This window comes from Octopus sinensis, linkage group LG10 (assembly GCF_006345805.1).
Source record: "Octopus sinensis linkage group LG10, ASM634580v1, whole genome shotgun sequence".
NCBI lineage: Eukaryota > Metazoa > Mollusca > Cephalopoda > Octopoda > Octopodidae > Octopus > Octopus sinensis.
The window spans coordinates 64,725,770-64,752,697 of record NC_043006.1 but is presented as its reverse complement, the minus strand read 5'-3'; the positions used below and the strand labels follow the sequence as shown (position 1 = coordinate 64,752,697).

Here is a 26,928-nt window from a genome sequence, read left to right as displayed (position 1 = left end):
TCCTCCATATATATATATATAATATATATATATATATATATATATATATATATATTATATGTAAGTGTTCTGCTAAGATATATACGTTATATATATATATAAAGACACCGATGCCCCAGCGTAACCGCAGTTTAAAAGGTATATATCTTACTTGTTTCAGTCATTGGAATACGGCCATGCTGGGGCACTGCCTTGGAGTATTCAGTCGAGCAAATCGAGCCCAGTACTTACTTTTAAGTCCAGTACTTTATTGATCGAGTTACGGGGACGTAAACTAACCCTGGTTGAGAAGTGGTGGTGGGGACCAAACGCAGGCAAATACATACAATGGGCTTCCACACACACATAACGGGCTTCCATTCTGCGTCTTGCCTCCATGACATCACATCTTGCTTGCTCCCCTCTTCCGTTGCTTTGGCACAGCTCCACCATCTCAGCAGATTTCCTTGTCTTGCTCTCATTTGCCTAATCGATGCGCACCCCCCCCCCACCCAGGAACCGTAGAGTTCCAACAGAACCGCCTGTTTGACTGCTTCTATAATCAGTACCATATCCAACCTTAGAGACTGAGACAACAATTTCTGGAAACTACATAATGATTGCCCCGCCGCTTTCCTTTAACAAGGAAAGACAGGCAATGTTTCTCTGACTAATGGCTATTGCAAAAGAGGTTGTGTGGCTGTTGTGGGTGAAAGGATTGTAAGACGGGTACCTTTCTTTCCGGCAATGGTTTGATTAACTATTCTATTCAGCTATCACTTGAAAAGAAAACTGAAACTGGAGAGGAAGGTGCTGCCCTCGCGCAAATTCGAGAAAAATGGTGTAAAAGTTGCACGAATAGGCTTGTCTTGGGCATGAACTTGTAGGCTTTGTCCTAACGATCAACCCAGAATACTCCCTCTTTGGGAACCACGTTTGTTTTTATATTTACAACTGAAATTTTTAGCCTTTTACCTTTTGTTAAAACCTATGTACGCATTTTTTTTTTTGAAAGACCCCCACCCGTTTGTCCTATATCGTCCCTCTATCTTGAGCTTTTTAGTGGCTAATAAAGAAAAGAATTTCTGGAAACTTCAGTTGCTTCCCCAGGTCGACATTCTGCTCCCAGCGTTTGCTGTTGCATGTAGGTCTGAGGGGGCGGCCCTAGCAGCTAGCATCTTCTTAATGGCTTAACCCACAATATATAAATGACTTAATTGTTATGTATAATTATAAGATTTAGAGTATTGATATATAAATATACTTGTTTATTTATTGATATTATGGTTGTTTTATAAATATAATGTTGTTTTCATAGTATTAATGACATTCAACACCTGCTCCTGCAAGGAAGCAACGCCAGCAATGAATTCGAACCCAACTGATTCAACAGTGTAAACTGCTATTTCACACATCTGGATACAAATGTAAAGAGATGCATTGCATGATATTAAGCCATTTAGCTTGGTATTTGTAATAGCTGTGTGTTGGGGGAAAGGCTGCGACGATTGAAAGAAGGGGAACAAAGAAATCCATTTAGCTTGGCACCTTCGGTAAGTGTCCTCTACTATAGCTTCGGGCCGACCAAAGCTTTGTGAGTGGATTTGGTTAACGGAAACTGAAAGAAGCCCGTCGTATGTATGTATGTATATATGTATATATATGTATGTATGTATATATATATATATATATATATATATATATATATATATATATATCTTTGTGTTCGTTTCCACACGCGCGTACACACACACACACCATGGCTGCAGTCTAATTACTGAAACGTAAGAAAGAAAGAAAAGAGATGTATAAATATATTCGATCGCTTTTTCCCAGTAGCTTAATAACAGCACTGGCGCCTCCAAGATTGAGTGGTCTCAGTGATAATGGTACGAAACCATTATGATATTTTGACTCATTGTCTGACGAAGAAAACTCAGTTGCGAATACTCCGTGTCTTTGTCTGTATTTCCCGTCCGTTAATCCTTCGTCTAGTTTCCTCTTTGCTCTGCTTTCGTCTAATTTTTTTTCTCCTTGTGTTCTGTCTGTTCAACTCTTGATACATCTTTGTAGAGCAACGCACACCCTGTTTGTTTACTTTATTGTAAAAAATATTCCTTGAATATTATTTGTGCGATTCTTGACTCTCTTACTCTGTCTCTTTCCACCTGTACACTATTTCTTTCTCCACTCTTACTCTCTCTTTCCGCCCTTGTTTGTCTCCCTTGTACCTTTCTCTTCTCTCTCTCTCTATCTCTCTCTCTCTCTCTCTCTCTCTCTCTCTCTCCCTTTCTTTGTATTCTCTCTCCTTCTGACCCCCTCTCTCTTTTTACTCTATCTCTTTCCACCTCTACTCTTACTCTATCTTTTTCTCCACTCTTACCCTCTCTTTCCACCCTCGCCTGCCTCCCTTATACTTTTCTCTTTCTCTCTATTTCTCCTTTCCCTCTGCCCCTTCGTTCTCTCTCTCTCTCTCACTGTATCCCATTCTTTCCCTCTCTATATACTGCCTCTTCCCTACGACGTGACCAGTGAAGGCAGTGTTCTTTTTCGCCCTGCTTTTGACCATACTGGTCATGATGATCTGGGCTCCTGCCTCGTCCATTAGGACTTCCATTTCACCTTGCGCAATCCCACTAAGTTCGTTCGATAGCTCCAAAGCTCTTTCTGTTGTATTTGTGGTATTTGTATTCTTTTATTTGTTTCAGTCATTTGACTGCGGCTGTGCTGGAGCACCGCCTTTGGTCAAATAAATCGACCTCAAGACTTATTCTTTGTAAGCCCAGTGTTTATTCTACCGTTCTTTTGCCGAACCGCTAAGTTACATCAGTTGCCAAGCGATGGTGGGGGACAAACACAGACGCGCGCGCGCACACACACACACATATGCGACAGGCCTCTTTCAGTTTCCGTCTACCAACTCCACTCACAAGGCTTTGGTCGGTCCGAGGCTATAGTAGAAGACACTTGCCCAAGGTGCCACGCAGTGGGACTGAACCCGGAAACTTCTGGTTGGTAAGCAAGCTACTTACCACACAGCACTCCTGTGCCTTATAATTATTATTTCTTTCCTATGTTGTATATAGCCGTAGGGCTTCGTGCTGTTCTATATGCATAATTCTTCGTCTGTTGTATTTATATGTCTTGTTTGCTTCTGTCTCAGTGTACATTCGCTAGCTTTTTCTTAGAGGCTTAATAACAACACTGGTGCTTCCAAGATTGAGTGGTTTCAATGATAATGGCGCGAAACCACTGATATTTTGGATCATTGACCGACGAGGTAAACTTAGAGGCGAATATTCCGTGTATCGTATGTTTGTCTAATTTCCCGTCCGTTAAGTTTTCGTCTAGTTTTTTTTTTTCCTTTTCCACAACAAATTCTGATAAAATTGTAATTTACACCATGTGAGATATATTTGTAGAAAATTTTATTTTAAAATATCCACTTTTCGGAAAGTTACGAGAAAACAAAAGTCGGACGGTGACCATCCATCTGTAATTATACCGAGGGCTGGCTGCTATTTCTAGCAGGTCAGGCGCCAGCATAGAGGCTCGTTAATGTGAAATTGATCCTGATCAGAAATTAGAATGGAAGCAGAGCGGAATAACGAAGAAATTAGTGTTTAATAGACTATAAAATATTGTATTTCTATGGTAATGATCTTCTGATTACCTACCAATGTAACCAATAGCAACCATTTTAATATTGATGAGATGATGTTAATCGATAATCGTTCTATTTTTTTTTTCTTTGGTATTATCTGTGTGTGTTGAAATATATTTAATCGCGAAATTCTGGTTGGTAGAAAATTACTCCCTCGATGGTGGAGAAAAACTGGTGATATTTGTCTGAAAGAAACACTGTTTATAACATTAACTGTGGTTATAATGAAATACGAGCCCTTCTGTGACGTTGTATGTGTACGCGCGTGCTAGTTCTTGGTTTTTGACCGTTTTTCTACAACGACCTGTGATCTTTAATAAACGTTTGCGAAAGTTACAAAAGTCAAACAGTACTCAGGTTGCCTCCCTACTATTCTCTTTCCCTCTCACTTGCTCTTGCCCCCTCTAACTCTCTCTTTCTCTTTCCTTCCTCCCACATACATTTTGCCTATAAATCTGAGACATTTAGAATCAGGCTACTTGTAACTCAATAATTTTTTTATATTCACTGAAATCCTGTCTTAACGGAGTTTTTTGATGCTTTAATAAGATTTGTTTCTGTTGGGACGAATTTGAAATCGTCGAGATTGTGTAACTTAAAGAAGCGTTCCGTGTTTTCTGAGACCGTTTCATCCACCAAATTGAAACGTTGAGGTTTCTCTTACTCGTTTCCGCTCATATCATCACACTAAGATAGATTTTGTCTTTTACTGGGGCACCGATTTGAAAAACTTTTAGTCGAACAAATCGACTCCAGTGCCTATTTTTTAAAAGTCTGGTACTTATACTTTTGGTCCGTTTTGATGAAAACGCTAAGTTACAGGGATGTACACAAACCAACACCAGTTGTCAAGCGGTGGGACGGGGACACACACACACACACACACACACACACACACACACACAACACACGACTCTCCTGTCGTAAACGACAGATAAGGGACTCCGCAATTCCTTACTGAACAACCTGCACAGAGGATTTGTTTATAGTGATTGAAGTCAGATGTCTAAGTGATCGCAGAACAGCGCGAAATAAAGTGTTTTGCTCAAGAACAACGCACTGCCCAGGCTGAGAATCGAAACCAACACCATAATCGCTTGGCCACACGCAATCATATATACATATATATATGTACTAGTACTATGACCCGGCGTTGCCGGGTCATAGTGCTAGTGCATGCATATACAGCTGCGTGCGTGCGCACATACAGCTAGCTGGCATTCAATTGGCGTATCAAGTTTCGGGCATTTTGATTGGGTTTTGGATAGAAAATTCACAAAAAAAGTCACTTCTATTGATTTTTTAATGGCTTTGCGGGATGACTGGGGAAATGTAAAGATGTGCATGACCACCCTTGGACGGTTTTGAATGACCATAGAAAGTGCGAGCCCTCTAACTGAAAAATTGTGGATTTGTATAAAGGATACACACACACACACAGACAGACATTTTGCTGTTTATATATAGAGATATTCGGAATATGCAAAAAAAAACAGTGACAGGTGAATGAATAACTGTGTGTATTAGTCTGCCGCTCGGGAAAAATAAAAGAAGTCTTTGACGTTTCGAGCCTAAGCTCTTCTGCAGAAAGGAATGAGGAGAGAAAACAGATGGAGAGAATATTGTTGACGTCATATTCGCTGCTAAGAATAAAGTTTCTGAAAGGGATAGAGAAATTTGAAGGATTACTTTGGTTCGATGGTAGAACGTCTGTCATGTCTACAGGAGATATGGGTTCGAGTCCTACGGACAGTCGTCGACGTTTTCTATCCAAAAGGGTCTTTCAACCCAAAATTATTTGCACGCTATTTATTTATTTATAGCATATAAGGCGGCAGAGCAGGCAGAACCGTCAGCTTGCCGGGCACAAGGCTTAACAGTATTTTGTCCGTCTTTAAGTTCTGATTTCAAATTCTGTAGAGGGTGATTTTGCTTTTCATCCTTTCGGGACCGATAAAATAAGTTCCAGTTGAGCACTGATGGGATCAGTGTAATCCACCTACTTCTTCCTCGAAATTGCTGGTCCTGTGTCAAAATTTGAAACCATCATTTATAGCATATATGTGTTTCGAGATCCATTTCCAAAAAAAAAAGAATTATTTCAAATATGCTTCCACTCAGTTTTCATTTACCAAATTCTCTCACAAGACAGTGGTCGTCCTGGAGGCTATATTAGAAAACACTTGTCCAAGCCTGAAACCACATGACAAATTATGAAATACAATGAAGAAAGAACATCTGAAAAGAAGCCTGTCCACTGCAACGATGCCAATAATTGTTGAAACCCTTTAAGAAAGGCATAATGCCTCGTAAATTTGATTAAATGTGAATTTTAATGTGTGCAACGAGTACCAATGTCTAGTTTGTTTCTTTTTGTACAATTACACAACGATTGTACACGGTTTGTTGATGTACGTATAACTGGATTAATGAAATGTAGGCAGTAATTTGACTGCCGAGTGCTTAAAAACCAATCTGATTGATGGTGTTGTATGAGTCTAGAAATCGTCTACAACTGTTGTTACTGGTAAAACAATGTTGTAGTATATCTGTGACAGTGTTGCGCTTGTTTTATCATTACTGCAACCAGAAAAATAAAAATCTTCTAGAACTGATGTCAAGACCTATTATTAATGGGTAGTTAAAAGCCAAGCTTTGCTCAGTTTAATTACGAATGCCAATCAAAATATTTGGTGGATCCAACTTCAGTAATGCTGAATTCTTTATAGCTATGTTTTTCATTGAAAGATAGGGGTGGCAGAACTCCCTGGGGGCTTGGCTCTGTGAAGATTGTTAAAAGGAAGCTAACAAATTGCCATGTTTAATAAAATTAACTATTTAAATTTGTTCAACACCATGGTGAAGGAAGAATTATATTGATGTAAACTGTCTTTCTTGATATTTTCTCATTAATAAAGTTGGAGAGTGAAAATTTTCACTATTGTTTTTTTGGCGAGTGGTTATTTGTCAGTTCGAGAACCACTACGTTTATAAGTATCTTAGCCGGAACTCTACTTCCTACTATTTACTTTAGATCCTTACAAGTTTCATTTCACGAAGGGTGGGGGATGAAGGAGAAATATCACAAATGCTATGGCGTTGGCGGAACCATATGCAGCACGGCGTTTGTGAAGTAAAGCAAAGCAGACGATAGCAGACAGCGCTGACGATAAATATATTCCCCTCCTGGTTGTCCTGTTTCTATGTACAACAGTGTTATCAAGTTGTTTGCTTATGATTATTTACAAATACAATGAAGTAATAAGTATGAACCGGTTTCTCCAGATTCCTCTTTGCCTTAGATGGACTTCGATTGGACGTGTCGTTGGATAAGTTTAATAAGTAAAGGAGTGGTTTTATCATGTCTGGTGATATCCGTTTGTTTCAACAGTTTGTCTTTGTTTTAGCGACCAACTAGTGAAACCATATCTTAAGTATGTCCTGCAAACAACGATCCATTTTTGTTTGTTTTATTTCATCGATAACTTTTTTTGTTTCTTTTCTTTTCTGCAGGCTGAAAAGTAATGTCAACTGACAGATTGTGACGACTGCTCTAATGTATGTATATGTGTGTGAGTGTGTGTGTGTGTGTTTTTATTCCCGTTAACAGGTTTTTCAGTGGACACTTTTAACCTACTAACTTAGCTGCACACAAGTTGTAGGTATGAATTTATGTATGAATATATACGTGTGTATCTTTTATTGTGCATGATAGTAAACATACGTGTATATCTTCCATTGTGCATGATAGTAAATATGCTGTGCCACTCTATCTACGAACACAGTGTTTTATTGTCTGCTACGCATATTGTTGGGGTTGGGTTAGGAAGATCATTAATTATACAATTAACAAACAAAAAGCAGAAAAGAAATAAGACGAAACCACGTGACAACAATAGATTAGGATGTAATGTGTCGTTGGCTTGTTTATCATGCCAATCCAATCACATTGTGACGTCACAGCACACAAATTGCGATCTTTTTCGAAGTACCGACTATAAAAGGTGAATCATTCCACAATCGAGTTTTTTTCCGAGTCGCGTCGTAAGCGAACATTGGAAGACGTTGAGCTTCGCTTCGTTGAGTGTGTGTGTGTCTTGTGTTCCCGATTTTAATAGAATTGCTAAATACATTAAGTGATATAAGTTAACAAGAAAAACAGGAACCAAGTGATAAAAAAAAAAAATTAATTATGGCAGGTAAGACTTTTATTTATTATGTGCCTTTTGTGTATGAACGGTGAGTGGCAGAAATGGTAGAACGCTGATTATATTCGACTGTAGTTTAACTCCCTAAACTGTGTATGATGGCCTTGTATAGAATAGTATAGAATACTAGAAATCAATGTTATTTGTGACCTAACGGCGACGAGCTGGTAGAATATTGCAGCGTCGGAAGAAATGCTTTGCGGTATTTCTTCCGGCTCGTTATGTTCTGAGTTCAAATTCCGCTGAGGCCGACTTTGCCTTTTCATCTTTCGGGTCGATAAAATAAACTACTAGTCAAGTGCTGGAGTCGGTGTAATCGGTTTGCACCCCCTCTCTTCAAAATTGCTGGCCTTGTGTTTGAAAGAGTATTATTTGGAATATTTGGAACTTTTTTAAAATTTGTACGTGTACGATAGAAAGTGGAATTGAATTCTTAGCAAACTGAGTCTGCCAGGATGCAAATTCGATTCTCCGTTGAGTCACATCTATTTATTTTATTTCACTTCTTTGAGTGCAATTGATTTTCGACCGGAGGTCAATCACTTTCTCAGACATGTGATGGACCGTATTTCAGAAGGAGGGTTGTACAAAACTTTTCGGTATTAAACTCACAGCCCATTTAAGGACGATGAGAATTTTAAGTTTATTTATCAAGCTATCTCGACATCTTATTTTTCTCTATTTCAGTATTATTTTCTTAGGGTTTTAAACTTATATACATACATACATATGCACACATTAAAATAGCCTAATTATTGATGTGTGCCCCGACCCCACCGACTTTGTTTCCTCATAACTTTCCGAAAAATGGATATTTTTTTAATAGAATTTTTAAAAGGTGTGGTTAATCAGTTCACTTTGCAACCAAATATTTTTGGGTTCAATCCTACTGCTCGACACTTTGGGCAAGTGTCTTCTACAATAGCCCCGAGCCGACCAATGTCTTGTGAGTGGATTTGATAGACGGAAACTGTGTGGAAACCCGTCATGTGTATGTGTGTCTCCAGCGTCGTTTGACAACCAGACTTGGTTTGGTTTGTTTACGATCCCTTAACCGTTCGGTTAAAGTGACCGATAGAATAAATACCAAAGTGAAAACAAAGAAAATGTACCGGGGTCGATTTGATCAATTAAAACACTTCGAGTTGGTGCCCCAGCACAGCCGCTATCCAATGACTGAAACAAATAAAAGATAAAAGATGTTTCGGATGGTGTATATTGCCATTATATCTAAATTTGATGTGGAAATATTTAGTGGGGAGGCGACACACCGCGTCAAAATGTACGAGGAAACAAAATTGAGCCTTATGAATTATTCAACTCCCCGGCTTTTAATATGTTTTTCCCCATTAAATTCTGACATAGTCATTATCTACAATATTTGTGGGAAGCTTTATTAAAAAATGTCCATTTTTCAGAAACTCCTCATTTTTCCAAAACTCCTCTCTTCTCCGACGAAAACTTTTCACAACAAATTCCGATATAACTCTAATCAACATCATCTCTAAAATGTATTTCTGGAAGTTTTCATTAAATAAATGTGAATTTTCCCAGAAAGTTAGAAACAAACAAAGTCCAGCGTGGGACACACCAATTGTGGTTATTCCATTAAAAAAACTTTTATCGCACGCAAGCGAAGTAAGGAAAAATAAAGAGAAATGATTCGTTCTGGGGTAAATGTTGAAAAGCAGAGGAACATACAAAGAAACAGATACTAAACTTATCTTTCTTTGGTAAAATAGTGGAACCCAATCATGAAAATGGCATAACCAGAGATGTGAGTGTTCGACTTTGCTGCTTTAACTTTTTAATGCATTTTTTTTCTTATGGCATGGATACGTGATAAGAAATTTGATTCCAGGTTTAGTTTCGCTGCGTGGCACCTCGAACAAGTGTCTTCTACGGTAACCTCGGGCTGACCAAATCCGTGTAAGAGGATTTGGTAGATGAAAACTCTCTCTATCTCTCTCTCTCTCTCTCTCTCTCTCTCTCTCTCTCTTATATATATATATTATATATATATATATATATATATATACGTGTATGTATATATATATACGTGTATGTATATATATATACGTGTATGTATATATATATACGTGTATGTATATATATATACGTGTATGTTATATATTATACGTGTATGTATATATATATACGTGTATGTATATATATATACGTGTATGTATATATATATAATACGTGTATGTATATATATATACGTGTATGTATATATATATACGTGTATGTATATATATATATATACGTGAGTATATATATATATATATACGTGTATGTATAATATATATATACGTGTATGTATATATAATATATACGTGTATGTATATATATATATATACGTGTATGTATATATATATATATACGTGTATGTATATATATATATATACGTGTATGTATATATATATATATACGTGTATGTATTATATATATATACGTGTATGTATATATATATATATATACGTGTATGTATATATATATATATATACGTGTATGTATATATATATATATACGTGTATGTATATATATATATATACGTGTATGTATATATATATATATATACGTGTGTATATATATATATATATATACGTGTATGTATGTATATATATATATATACGTGTATGTATGTATATATATATATATACGTGTAGTATGTATATATATATATATACGTGTATGTATGATATATATATATACGTTGTTGTATATATATATATACGTGTATGTATATATTATATATATACGTGTATGTATATATATATATATACGTGTATGTATATATAATATATATTATATACGTGTATGTATATGTATATATATATATACGTGTATGTATATGTTATATATATATACGTGTATGTATATGTATATATATATATACGTGTATGTATATGTATATATATATATATATTACGTGTATGTGTATATATATATATATACATACCGTATATATATATATATATACATACACGTATATATTATATATATAATATATACATACACGTATATACATACACGTATATATATATATATATAATATATACATATATACATATATATATATATATATAGGAGGAGAGAGGAGAGAGAGAGAGAGAGAGGAGAGAGAGAGAGAGAGAGAGTTTTCATCTACCAAATCCTCTTACACGGATTTGGTCAGCCCGAGGTTACCGTAGAAGACACTTGTTCGAGGTGCCACGCAGCGAAACTAAACCTGGAATCAAATTTCTTATCACGTATCCATGCCATAAGAAAAAAAATGCATTAAAAAGTTAAAGCAGCAAAGTCGAACACTCACATCTCTGGTTATGCCATTTTCATATATATATACGTGTATGTATATATATATATATACGTGTATGTGTATATATATATATACGTGTATGTGTATATATATATATACGTGTATGTGTATATATATATATATATACGTGTATGTGTATATATATATACGTGTATGTGTATATATATATATATATACGTGTATGTGTATATATATATATATACGTGTATGTGTGTATATATATATATACGTGTATGTGTATATATATGTATATACGTGTATGTGTATATATACGTGTATGTATATATATATATGTATATATACGTGTATGTAATATATATATATGTATATATACGTGCATGTATATATATACGTGTATGTATATATATATATATATCATCATCATCATCATCGTTTAACGTCCGTTTTCCGCGCTAGCACGGGTTGGACGGTTTCGACCGGGGTCTGGAGAGCTCGGGACTGCCCCAGGCTCCAGTCTAGTCTGGCAGTGTTTCTACAGCTGGATGCCCTTCCTAACGCCAACCACTCCGCGAGTGTAGTGGGTGTTTTTTACGTGCCACCTGCACAGGTGCCAGAGGGGTCTGGCATCGGCCACGTTCGGATGGTGCTTTTTTATGGGGGGGTGCAGAAATATAGGGGAGCACCAGTGGGAGGGGTGGTTCAGAGGACAGGTAATAGGCAAGTAGAACGTAGGATATCGAGAGAGGGGTAATGCATGGTGAAATAGCGTATTGAAGAGGGGGGTTCAAAGAGTAGACACCTATAATGGTGGTGGGGGTGCAGAAATATAGGGAGCAGCACCAGTGGAGGGGTGGTTCAGAGGACAGGTTCTAGGCAAGTAGAACGTAGGATATCGAGAGAGAGGGGTAATGCATGGTGAAATAGCGTATTGAAGAGGGGGGTTCAAAGAGTAGACACCTATAATGGTGGTGGTGGGGGTGCAGAAATATAGGGGAGCACCAGCGGGAGGGGTGGGGTGGTTCAGAGGACAGGTTCTAGGCAAGTAGAACGTAGGATATCGAGAGAGGGGTAATGCATGGTTGAAATAGCGTATTGAAGAGGGGGGTTCAAAGAGTAGACACCTATAATGGTGGTGGGGGTGCAGAAATATAGGGGAGCACCAGTGGGAGGGGTGGTTCAGAGGACAGGTTCTAGGCAAGTAGAACTAGTAGGTAGGATATCGAGAGAGGGGTAATGCATGGTGAAATAGCGTATTGAAGAGAGGGGTTCAAAGAGTAGACACCTATAATGGTGGGAGAAACGACATCCGGTATAGTTGGAGCAAAATAGAGATATCCGGTATTGGTGGGGGGGTGGGCAGGGCGGGGGCGCGCCGCGAAGAACCGGCAGCCAATTTCTAATCAGCCCTGTAAGGGAGATAGATCTTAAATATCTATAACGATAACTAGTGAATTATACAGAATATGCAAAAACGAGGCGAGGCTGAAATAGTAAACAGAGTGGCGACTAGGGGGATCAGAATAATAATAATTAATAAATAATAATAATAAATAGAGATACGGATGAATTAAAGTTCAAAGATTTCTTATCTTGGGATCACTTCGTTTACCGACAGACTTGGCAAAAGGAATTCGGAATCAAGAGTGAGGCAGGTTACTAGCTTAAGTATGCATAGCCATGTCGAGGAGTAGGAAGAGGAGTCCAGACAGACAATGTAAAAAGAGGGGGAGGGAAAACCCCGGGAAGAACCGGCAGCCAATTTCTAATCAGCCCTGTAAGGGAGATAGATCTTAAATATCTATAACGATAACTAGTGAATTATACAGAATATGCAAAAACGAGGCGAGGCTGAAATAGTAAACAGAGTGGCGACTAGGGGGATCAGAATAATAATAATTAATAAATAATAATAATAAATATATGTATATATATATATATATATATCCCCTCTGTGTTTGGCCCCTTGTGGGTAGTAAAGAAATATATATATATATATATACGTGTGTATATATATATATGTATACATATATATACATGTATACATAAACGTGTGTGTATATCTGTGTACATATATGTATACATATATATACATGTATACATAAACGTGTGTGTATCTGTGTACATGTATGTATATATTATGTGTGTGTGCGTATATAAAAGTGTATATATATATATATATATATATATATATATACATGTGTGTGTATATATATATATATACATGTGTGTGTATATACTCTTTTACTCTTTTATTTGTTTCAATCATTTGACTGAGGCCATGCTGGAGCACCGCCTTTAGTCAAGCAAATCGACCCCAGGACTTATTCTTTGTAAGCCCAGTACTTATTCTATCGGTCTCTTTTGCCGAACCGCTAAGTGACGGGGACATAAACACACCAGCATCGGTTGTCATATATATATATATATATCCTCTGTGTTTGGCCCCTTGTGGGTAGTAAAGAAATATATATATATATATATATATACGTGTGTGTGTATATATATATATATACGTGTGTATATATATATGTATACATATATACATGTATACATAAACGTGGTTATATCTGTGTACATGTATGTATATATATATGTGTGTGTGTGCGTATATATAAACGTGTATATATATATATATATACATGTGTGTGTATATATATATATATACATGTGTGTGTATATACTCTTTTACTCTTTTATTTGTTTCAATCATTTGACTGAGGCCATGCTGGAGCACCGCCTTTAGTCAAGCAAATCGACCCCAGGACTTATTCTTTGTAAGCCCAGTACTTATTCTATCGGTCTCTTTTGCCGAACCGCTAAGTGACGGGGACATAAACACACCAGCATCGGTTGTCAAGCAATGCTAGGGGGACAAACACATACACACACACATATATATATATACATATATACGACAGGTTTCTTTCAGTTTCCGTCTACCAAATCCGCTCACAAAGCATTGGTCGGCCCGGGGCTATAGCAGAAGACACCTGCCCAAGATGCCACGCAGTGGGACTGAACCCGGAACCATGTAGTTGGTTAGCAAGCTGTTTACCACACAGCCACTCTTGCACCTATATACACATGTGTATATATATATATACGTGTATATATATATATATATATATACGTGTGTATATATATATACATGTGTATATATACATGTGCCTGACTATATATATATATACACACACACACATGCATACATATGTTTATATATACATATATGTACACACATATATATATATATATTTATATATGCACACATATACATATATATATATAAACATCTATATTTATACACATATATGCATATACATATATATATACATACATACATACACATACATATATACATAGTGAAACGTGGAATTACAAATCGAAAGAATTTGGGGATTGACTTGCAATAAATTCTAGTCACAGATGTTAAGTACTGATCGAAGTGGCTAGCCATTAACTGAGAGGTAATATGGTGTCTGCCCAGATAATATATCCCTCTAAATTCATTTATATATATATATATATATATATATGTGTATGTATATTCACTATGAGGATATTTAAATCTCTTACAGGGGTAGTTTTATCCAAGATACCCTGGTTTAATATATTATTTTGTGAAGAGATATTTCTTCAATTAATATATTATAAAACATCAAATATCAATAAGTTTGAAAATGGAGAGATTCAATGGATATAAATTGACAAAATGAAACAATTGAAGGCAATGTTAAATAATTTAATAAATAAAATTACATCCATTAAATCTCTCTATTTTAAAACTTACATATATACACACATACATACACATGACGAGCTTATTTCAGTTTCTATCTACCAAATCCACTAACTTTGATTGGTCTGGGAGCATAGTAGAAGACACTTGCCCAAGGTCCCATTCAGTGGGACTGAACCTGGAACCATGTGGTTGGGAAGCAAGCTTCAAACCACACTGCCACTACCCATGTCTCAGAAAGTTATGTGGAAACAAAGTTGGTGGCATGAGATGCACTTATCTAGAGGCATACCAATAGCTTAATGGTTAGGGATATTCGACCCATGGATTGCTGTCATTGGTTCAATCCTTAAACTTGGTCATGCATGGTTACAGTTTTCTTAGCCTAAAACTTCTTACAGCCGTTCTCCCTCTAGCTATAACATTCAAGTGGAGGAAGGCCGAGAGGGTGTCTTGTTTTCTGGTGACTACATAGATATCTAAGACATAAAGAGAAGGCCATATTCTCGCTCACCCGTGACGGCTGGTTGTAACATAGTCCAATGAAACTATTGATGTTCTACTTTCATAAATAGAGATGAAATGTTTGCTGTACAAATAAGTTGGGAATCAATTGATTTATCGTTCAACACCAGCAACCAGGTTCATCTCACTACTAGAAACATTAAACTGTTCTTCTTCACTGCATAAACAAGCATTGCATTGTCTGGACATTTTCTAATCCTTTTCTTTGCAATTTACATTTTCATTGTGTAGCCATATCTCTCTCTCTCTCTCTCTCTTTCTCTCTCACTCACACACGCACACACCTTCCTTTCTTTTGTCTCTCACTATTATAATTTATGACCCTCGGTAACAACCACCGGAAGCAGGTCTTTCACGTGTTGATGAATCAGTGTTGTTTACTTATATCGGCCTTGATATAAGCTGGCAGATACGTTAGCGCACCGGGCGAAATGCTTAGCGGTATTTCGTCTGTCGATACGTTCTGAGTTCAAATTCGCCGAGGTCGACTTTGCCTTTCATCCTTTCGGGGTCGATAAATAAAGTACCAGTTTTGCACTGGGGTCGATGTAATCGACTTAATCCCTTTGTTTGTCCTTGTTTATCCCCTCTACGTTTAGCCCCTTGTGGGCAATAAAGAAATATATATCGGCCTTGATTGAGCAGACTCAAGGCTTTCAGTTGTGACCTTCCTGTTTTTAGATACAATCTGATGCCTTTCATTTTTTTGCTATTTTTAACTTTTCGAGTGACCAAGTTGGCTCTTGATTGTCTATGTATCGGCAAGTATATGCAGAGGTGGTAGTCACTGCATCGCGGAAAAAAAAAAGTAGAATAAAGAAAAATACTGGATGATGATATGAGAATAGGAAACAGCTGAGGTTTCAATCAGAACTCATCATCAGACAATGTGAGAAAACAGCAGCAGAATAAATATTGTCAGCTATTGATTTAGATTGGATTCCTCATTGTAGTAGTATGAAACTAAATCCTGCAAGGATAGGAGCCTTAGTGTGTGTGTGTGTGAAGGCGCATGGCTTAGTGGTTAGGGTATTCGGCTTACGATCATAAGGTTGTGAGTTCGATTCCTGGCAGTGCGTTATGGTATTGAACTAGACACTTTATTTCACGTTGCTCCCACCCACTCAGCTGGTAAAAGTGAATAATGTCTCATTCAAAAGAGACCAGCTTTGTCACATTCTGTATCACTTTGCATCTCCCTGAAAACTACATTATGGGTATATGAGTGTCTGGAGTACTCAGCCACTTGCACGTTAATTTCACGAACAGGTTTTTCTGTTGATCGGGTCAACTGGAACTCTCGTTATTGTTGTAACAGACAATGTGAAGGCGCATAGCTCACATTGGTTAGGGCGTTGAGCTTACAATTGTGAGGTTGTAAGTTCGATTCCCAGACAGGGCTGTGTATTTTGTTTTTGAGCAAGACACTTGATTTCACGTTGCTCCAGTTCATCCAGCTGAAGAAATGAGTTGCCTTTCCCTTGTATAACATTGGTAGCATAGAGGAGGGAAACAGGAGACTGGTATGTGTGGGCGACTGATAGTCTTCCATAAACAACCTTGCTCAGGTTTGTGTCTCGAAGGGGAACTTTCTAGGTGCAATCTCTTGGTCATTTGTTACCAAAGGGGGTCTTTGCCAGACTGCATGTGTATCGTTGGCGATTTATTTTTTTCCTCCATCTTCCCTTCCTTGGATCTTTCCTTTTCCTATGTTTCTGACGAAGAGCTCCGCTCGAAACGTTAGGTCCTCCTTCTTTCTTTCCTTTCCTGAGCGTCCAATAACACTATACTTGTTCCACGTCCTCGCATTGTTGTGTTTTCTCTTTGTGTTTACATGTTTGGATTAACTATATATATATATATATATATATATATAAAGCAAGAAAATGGAGATGGAAAGTTAATAATTGTTTCTTATTAACAGCAAATTAATCATCATCCCTTACAGCTGTTTCAATGAATACGCACTAAATATTAAATTTATATGACCTGAGCATAATATCTTCAAAGGGGGGAAAAATATACCCTTGAATGTTTTATATGTTTATGGATTCATTATAGCAGAGTCTAAGGTGGCGAGCTGGCAGAATCGTTAGCATGCCAGGCAAAATGCTTAAGCGATATTTCGCCTGTCTTTACTTTCTGAGTTCAAATGCTGCCGGAGTCAACTTTGCCTTTCATCCTTTCAGGGTTGATAAATTAAGTACCAGTGAAACATTGGGGTCGATGTAATCGGCTGTTCCCCTCATCCCAAATTTCAGACCTTGTGCCTATAGTAGAAAGGATTTTAGCAGTCTGCTGTATTTTTTTTCCCTGGGGTCGATTGCATCGACGATTTTCAGGCCTTGTATCTATTTGTACTTGTTCACACTTACGTAGAGAAAACCACACGCACATATGTTAACCATGCACACACACAGTCACGCAAACACATATATATTTTATCAAAATATTTTATCAAAAGAGATCAGAGATTCATATGAGATGAAGTTGATCCTAACATAAAACTTGTTATAACACGCCGAGGTCGTTCGTCCTTTCAATATTTATTGTTAAGGCAGCAAGCTGGCAGAATCGTTAGCACACCGGGCAAAATACTTAACGGTATTTCATCTGTCTTTATGTTCTGAGTTCAAATTCCGCCGAGGTCGACTTTGCCTTTCATCCTTTCGGGATCGATAAATTAAAGACCAATTACGTACTGGGGTCGATCTAATCGACTGGGCCCTCCCCAAAATTTCGGGCCTTGTGTCTTGAGTAGAAAAGAATATTTATTGTTTATCATTGGCACCGGCATAGTTATGTGGTTAAGCAGCTCGCTTTGCAGTCACTTGGCTTTGGGTTCGATCCCACTCCGTGACATCTTGGGAAAGTTTGTGTGTGTGTGTGTGTTTCCTATTATAGCCCCAAGCCGATCAATTGCTTGTGTGTGAATTTAATAGACGGAAACTATGGAGGCCCATATGTGTCTGTGTTTGTTCCGCTTCCCGTACACACACTGCTTGATGCTTGACAACTTAGCGATTTCGGGAAGAGAAACCGACTGATTATGTACCAGACTTTAAAAAAAGACAAATAGTTCAGTAGGAAATACTTACAGAGCAACGTTGTAAATGTCTCATTTGTGTCATCTAATGATCGTACTTTGTCTAAACGGTAATGAGCGCCGACTACGAAAAACAAGTGTTCTGATATATTCACGTTAAAATCTGCCATAACATTGAGAATGAATAAATACGTTATTGTTTAGATTCGCGCTGTTTTGTTTTGCACTCCATGAATTAGTATTTACTTAGTACTTACTTGTAATCCCTCGCCATATCACAGTTCACCTATCATGGTTTATTATTTAAGCTTACACCGATTCCTCCGTGATGTTGTCATGTATTTATAATAAAATAAATATATACAAATTATAAAAATTATTTTTTTTAAATATATACAGTACTTCTACTTTGCGGATTTTCACCTATTGCAGATGGGTCATCATCATTCATCATTGTTCGACTGTGGTCGAGACAATGGAATTTACCATGCTACGCCAGACTTCACGGTCCATCATGGCATTAAGGAGGTCCTGTTGCTGGATGCCTGTATCCCTGGAGATTACATCAGGGTAGGAGAGTGTGCGCCCTCTGGTATTGCGAGTTGATGGCTTCCAGAGGAGAAGAGTAGAAATTACCTCTTTTTCAGCTCTACAACAATGTCCAGCAAACTGGACTCTCTTACCTTTCACAAGAGATGACACAGGTGGTGTTGGTGGGTGTAGATTTGGAACGTTACACCCGCGATAGTCGAGGGATTATTGTAGTTCACTTTATACGTTCAGCATTCAAATCCCACCAGGATTTGCATTTAAAGTCGTTCAAAGAAAATAGAATCCCCGTCTCTCTTGCTTCCCCACCTCTGTCAACCTCTCTCTCTCTCTTTCTCTCTCTCTCTCTCTCTCTCTCTCTGTCTGTGTGTGTGTGTGTGTGTGTGTGTGCGCGCGCGCGCACACAAGAATTTTCAGTACCTAGAGATTAGGGGAAAGCTGGCTTGCATAGTTTGGCCATGAAAGGAAAGCACTGCCACCCTGTATCGCATAATTTTGTATCAATTATGAAAATTTTCCGTTTGATAAATACAATAAACAGAACATATCGAAATAATAAATCAACCGCATTTTAAATTCAGGGCCTTTAATATCGTTTGTTGACAGTTGTATTATCATTAATTATTAACGATTATTTCTTTGCTCTTTCACTCTCAGTTGCTTTAACGTTTCCGTTTGGCTACCATAGCATCTTTTACTTGTTTCAGTCATTAGACGGCGCCCAGTAATTTTTAAGTCTGTCTCTTTTGCCAAACCACTAAGTTATTGAGACGTAAATAAACCAACACCGGAAGCCAAGCGTTAATGTTGGCTTACACACATGCACATGTGTATGTATGTATGTGTGTGTGTGTGTGTTATCTACAAGGTGGTATCAAAAAGTTCCCGAACTAGTTCTGTAGTGCACCAACAGATGGCAACACTTGGTTGTGTGCGCAATGAGAGCTAGTAATGAACTTCACGTGGCAGTAGTGTGCAGAGTGACATTGCTATGTTGTGGAATTTATATTTTTGTGATCACGTGTATGCTGTAGTCTGCGGTTTTGTCATGAACAGGAACAAAGAGCCAACATGAAATTTTGCATTAAACTTGGGAAGTCTGCTACAGAGATATTGAGCATGCTTTGGCAAACTTATGGCAACAAGATGAAGCAATGGGTCGTACACAATATTTCGAGTGGCACAAGCACTTCAAAAGTGGAAGAATGTCCCAGGAAGACGATGAGCAATCTGGAAGACTTGCCAAATGTGGTATTGTGTATCAAGAATTCATCTCCCAGGACTAGATCTTCAATTGCAAGTTCTGCAATGTTATGAAGTAAATTACTATTTTTAAATCTCACAACGTGGGACATTCAGCAACAGTACTTTGTAGTAAAAGATTGTTTGCCAACATAACATGGCAGTCCTGGTTTAGGACTAATGTTGCTGTAATGTTGCTGAATCTAGATTCCCTTGCTTGAAAATATAAGGCAGAAACATGTAGGCATGATGGCAGTTTTGATAAGATAGGAAGGGTTTGAAGTCCTCTCTCTTTCTTTTGCTCTCTCTTTCTCTTTTCCTCTCTTTCTCTAACATTTTTATCAATTAAATTGTGCATAAATGTTGCATCGCAGCATTTTTGAGGTATGCTATTCTATTTAAAACGTACGTAGCCAATAAATTATGGATAAATCTCCAATCTTTTGTGTTTATATATATAGTAAGTTATATGGCCAGTCATGGTGACCACTGGTTTCACATCCAATCACTCTATGACTGACCATATAATTAACTTCCTTATAAATACATTACTGCCCTAATGTTTAAAGTGTGTTTCTTTTTAGGATATATGATTTGCTGACAATATATATACACATACACACACACACTCACAACAGGTTTCCACACAGTTTCTGTCTGCCAAATTCACTCACAAGGCATCAGTCGTCCCAGCGTTATAGTAAACGCTGCTGCACAGCAGGCTGAACCAGACACCACATGATTGTAAAGCGAGCTTCTAACCACATGCCATCAAAAAGAAAAAAAAACTGTTCTCTCCTGCCTTAAAAATAACGCACGCACACATATATATTGGATAATATGATTGTGTGTGTACTGTGTCTAGTAAATAGACAAGATGGTCATAACTGGAAAGCCTTTGATCATGTATCTGCCTATTCAGTGTTGACTTGAGGCAAGACTACACTAACCACTTCTTGGCACTATCCCCCCCCCATACACACACACACACACACATACACTCTACCCAATTTCACTCTTCTCATCTGCTGTTGTAATTACTTAAACAGTTCTAATTCGTGACACTCATTTATTCAACCTGATCTTCCATTGTTTATCAAACTTTAACCGTTATTCATTTATTTCTTGACTTGTTTATTCAATTCATTTTGTTATTAATTTTGTTCTAAATTTAAATCCATTATTTATTCTTGTGTTCCTTTTAATTCTATTTCAATATTATTTCATGCTATTTAAATAAACCAAAGTATAAACATGTTTCCTGTCCAAGGCATTTTCATAAGCTTGTTCTAGACGTTTTTAGACATGTTTTCTTCTTTAAGCCTTGTTTCATTCATTCTGAGTAATATAAAATTTTCCATTTCATAAGTCCCAGAATACTCTTGTGATTGGGAAATTGCTAATGTGTATCATATATAATGTATGGACACCAGGGAAATATGTCTATCCCATATATCACAGATAATACACAGGAAAGGCAAAGGGTCAACAACAGCTAGAAACAGAAGCTAAATCTCATTCCACATCACACTGGCTTTTAAAATAAAATGGATTTATCATGGGTAGAATGCCTTTTAATACAGTTTAACTTATAACATATATACCAGCCTATACGATAAGTCGCTCGATCTTCTAGAAACAGCATCCAAATATCTCTCATCTCACATCACCATCATGAAAATAAGTGGGGCATAACTAGAGATGTATGCCCCGCTGACTTTGTTTCCTCATTACTTGCTAAAATCTTGATATTTTTTAATAAAAATTTCAGCAAGTATCTTTCAGATGGCTTAGATTACATATATATCAGAATTGGATGTGAGAAATAATTGAAGAGAGTGGAGACGGATTATTCGGACACCTCATCAAATCATGTGATTAAAACAAAGCCAAAGTTTATGAATTATCTGATCCCTAGCCAATTATTATTATTATTATTATTATTTTCCTCATCAGATCCCAACCTAATCGTAATCTACACCATCTGAAACGTATTTATTGAAAATTAAATCTAAAAATATTAATTTTTCAGAAATTTGTGTGGAAACAAATCGAGGTGTGTGAATTATCCACATCACCAGAAAAAAAAACATTTCACAACAAACTCCAATATTTCCTTATTTACATTTTCTAAAATGTGTCCCATTGAAAAAATATACCTTTGTCAGAATGTTATTAAGAAACAAATTCAGAGTGCAGGTACACATCTATAGTTATGCTATAAAGGGAGGTACAGATTAATGTTGTATGAAACAGCTCACACAAAATAGTGGCATGAACATGGCTGGAATGCCTTTGATAAGTCTGCTCAACCAGGGCTGACTGCAGTGCCGTCCTAAAGCTTGGACATACTGGGCAGTTGCTTGGGAATCTCGTAGGTCTAGGGGTCCAATTAAGATGTATACACTGTGGTTTGTTGTCAAAAATATATATAAAATTAATGTAAACAGGCCCAAAACATTGCTTTGCTTGGGGACCTATAATGTTGCTAAGACAGCTATGGTTGACCAAAGGCTAAACTGCAACCAGAAATACACAAACAAACCAATGAAAGAACCTCCATATGTGACATTACAACCGACTGTATACAGCAACCAAATCTTCCTCAGATTTCATTCTACCTTTAAATTATTCAGTGTCCTGCTTTTTTTTTATATCTCATAATACACACAAAAAGAAACTGGATTGTCACTGTTGGAATGCATTTAATCATAGACCTGCTCAACCAGGAGTTAAACAGCATCTAATGTTTTTAAAGAGGTTGGTTGACTTGTTAGAAATATCGGCCAAACCTCTCTCGAATTACCCCTCATTACTGACCTAGAAAAATGGATACACTGGATATCATTGTCATCCACTTTTCCATGCTTGCATGGTCAGACAGAATGTGATAAGGCAAATTTTCCAGTTGGATGCCCTTCCTGTCACCAACCCTTGCCTGCTTCCTAATAAGGTAAAATTTCCTCATGGGCAGATCTGTTATCACCTGATTGGAAAAGGACACCATTTGCATGATGGTGACACTCGATTACAACTATCATGTGATGTCAAGTCAGGGAAACAGTAACATACACACACACACACACACACACAAATATGCACTTCCACATGTATATATACAACATGCTAATGCACAGTTTCCGTCAACCAAATCCACTCACATGGTTTTGGCACTTAGCTAAAGTGCCATGCAGTGGGACTGAACCTAAAATCATGTAGTTAGGAACCAAACTTCTTATCACAGCCATGCTTCATGGCTGAGTTCCTTTCGAGTGTTGGGCATCATGGAGGCAATGACCAAGACCTTTGGCATTATGTCATGCTTGAGAACACCACCTATCAAGCTGAGCAAAATCGCAGTTGTGGCAGCTACCTGTGTCATGCAAATTAGCATATAAACGCACCCCCATGTCATGCAAATTGCACCCATTACATTCTCAGAGTGGTTGGCATTAGGAAAGGCATCCAGCCGTAGAAAACCATGCCAAATCTGACTGGAGTCTGGTGCAGCCTTCCAGCATGCCAGCCCAGTCAAACCATCCAACCCATGCCAGCATGGGTAATGGATGTTAAATGATGATGATATACATACATATGTATACACACATACATACACTTACACACGTTTGTGTGTGGTTTATTGCTCATGATATAGGCAAGTACAAATGTAAAACAAATATGGAGATAAATTTTTACATTATTCATTATGTCTTACACATATTTCATTAACCACAATATTTGTTATATGATGAAATACCACATCATTAAATCATCAGAGATTGAATAACAAATATAAATAACTTTTATAAGTTATATAATGGACTTGGTAATGTGCCTTGGTGTCAAACAAATTTAACTGTGACATGATGAGTCAAAGTATAGAGAATTGTTCTTTATTGTATAGTAAAGGGAAAAACATTAGTTGTAGGAGTGGCTGTGTGGTAAGTAGCTTGCTTATGAACCACATGGTTCCGGGTTCAGTCCCACTGCGTGGCACCTTGGGCAAGTGTCGTCTACTATAGCCTTGGGCCAACCAAAGCCTTGTTAGTGGATTTGGTAGACGGAAACTGAAAGAAGCCTGTCATATATATGTGTGTGTGTGTGTGTATGTTTCTGTGTCTGTGTTTGTCCCCCCAACATCGCTTGACAACCGATGCTGGTGTGTTTACGTCTCCGTAACTTAGCGGTTCGGCAAAAGAGACCGATAGAATAAGTAATAGGCTTATAAAGAATAAGTCCTGGGGTTGATTTGCTCGACCAAAGGCGGTGCTCCAGCATGGCCACAGTCAAATGACTGAAACAAGGCTATAGTAGAAGACACTTGTCCAAGGTGCCATGCAGTGGAAATGAACCCGGAACCATGTGGTTGGTAAGCAAGCTACTTACCACACAACCACTCCTGCGCCGTGTATATATATGTACCGTTGGCGATTTTCTTTTCCTCCGTCTACCCTTGATCTTTCCTTTTCCTCTTTTCCTATGTTTCTGATGAAGAGCTCTGCTCAAAACGTTAAACCCTCCTTCATTCCTGAGCGTCCAATAATACTATATTTGTTCCACGTCCTCGCGTTGTGTTTTCTCTTTGTGTTTTCATGTTTGGATTAACTATATATATATTGTGTCAAACTTTGCATGTAGCCATATAACCCTACATATACCTGGTTACTAAGGTAACCATGTATCTTTCTTACAGCATGACATCTGTTCATGTTCCTCTATCATCACTTGCCATAAAGCCACCCACCTCAATACTACGCCTCCACACATTTGAGCAAAGTTGTCTTGTGAGATACTTTGACCTCATTGGTGCCAGTGCCACATAAAAAGCACCCTACACCCTCTGTAAAGTGGTTGGTGTTAGGAAGGGCATCCAGCCATAGAAACCATACCAACACAAAAACTGAACTCGCAATCTTGGGGTTAGTAGCTCGTGCTCTTGACCATTACACTATATTCCCATGGGCAATTATAGTGTGAATTTTAGGGCTTATAAACCTAATATTCTTATATCCTTCCTTAATACTTGTTCCCATATTCTACTCATATCTGCACTAGGTCTGCTTAGGAGGTTATTGTGTCCTTGCGTATGTGCTACAGAGAACAGAGAGCACCACTGGAAAATACGAAAAACTAAAAGAAGCAGCACATATGCTAGGACACAATAACCTCCTAAGCAGACCTTGTGCAGATATGAGTACAATATGGGAACCAGTATTAAGGAAGGATATAAGAATATTAGGTTTATAAGCCCTAAAATTCACTCTATAATTGGGAATATAGTGTAATGGTTAAGAGCGTGAGCTACTAACCCCCAAGATTGTGAGTTCAATTCTAGGCAGTGCCTTGAATAAATAATAATAATAACATCAGCAAAAATACCTTAGAAATGTGAACCCAGGGTTTGGTTCAAAATTCTACCAGGACACCTGAAGAAGGCTGGAGAGTAAATCAGCCGAAGCGTTGTGGTAACAACAAACAAGCTGAGGACCCATATGCGTCCAATGTAAATAATGTACAGAATTCCTCTAAAATATAGAACAGGCTTATATGTTTGTAATATCTAGAAGGCTTCTATAATCTACATGGCCTCCTATTTCTCTGAGAAGGTTGTGTAGTACCTGTACTTAAAAGCCATTTGAACTTATATAGCATTTCATTCAATGTTAACAACCTTGTTTTTTGTTTTCAATGGAATTTTTATGTGCAGTGAATCTTCCTTTGAAGTTTTTAATGCCGAACAATTACTGTTCATGACACAATTAGTAGCTGTTCTACAGTAGCAGTTTAGTGGAAGAACACTTACTTGAAACTGCTGGGACAAAATTTGGATTTTATCTTTTTGCTGTATCTATTTCATGACCAGTCATTATAAACAGTATGGATTTATTACTGCAATTATTCTCATTTTCACTAATTTTATCATTGTGGTTACTTTTTCCAGTAACAGTTAGAAGAATCTCTTTCATTCAGAAGGGAAGGACCCATTATATTCACACTTAGGGGTGGCACATAAAAAGCACCATTTGAGCGTGGCTGTTGCCAGTACCGCCTGACTGGCCTTCGTGCTGGTGGCATGTAAAAGCATCCACTACACTCTTGGAGTGGTTGGCATTAGGAAGGGCATCCAGCTGTAGAAACTCTGCCAGATCAGATTGGAGCCTGGTGCAGCCATCTGGTTTGCCAGACCTCAGTCAAATCGTCCAACCCATGCTAGCATGGAAAGCAGACGTTAAATAATGATGATGATGATGATAGTATTTCTACCATTAGTGTGTGTGTGTGTGTATTCACTCAAATAGATATGTGTGAGTGAGTGTTTGTTTGTTACCTTGTCTTGACATCATGTGATAGTTATGAGTGTCATTATCATGCAAGCTGAATCATTCATCACCAATATTCTGCAAGAACATGTCAGGTCATGGGGGAATGTTACCTTGCTTGGAAACAGGTAAGTGTTAATGACTGGAAATGCATCTGTGTGTGTGAAGATAAACCTCTGTGTGTGTGTGTGTGTGTGTGTGTGAGTGTATGTGAAGATAAACCTATGCATGCATGTGTGTGTGAAGATAAACCTATGTGTGTGTGCGTGTGAAGATAAACCCATGTGTGTGTGTGAAGATAAATTATCTATAAACCATAAAAAGTTCAGGAGGTACAAGAGATAAATATATTTGTTTAACCACATGACATCCTTAA

The 26,928-nt window shown here is 37.6% G+C and overlaps 1 protein-coding gene across 5 annotated transcripts in view; it reads left to right on the top strand.

Annotated features, from left to right (window-relative positions):
- The window catches only part of LOC115216568 (calcium-binding protein P), a 110,204-nt gene that overhangs the window by 68,607 nt on the left and 14,669 nt on the right, over window positions 1-26,928 (top strand). The window contains exon 2 of one of the 5 annotated variants that reach the window (XM_036506735.1): window positions 7,157-7,201. The exons of 3 other annotated variants lie outside the window; for them this stretch is intronic. The gene's annotated coding sequence lies outside the window, so the exon portion shown is untranslated. Of the gene's footprint in view, window positions 1-7,156; window positions 7,202-7,524; window positions 7,843-26,928 lie in introns of those variants that run through there. One more of the 5 variants, XM_029786035.2, reaches the window with a different exon arrangement.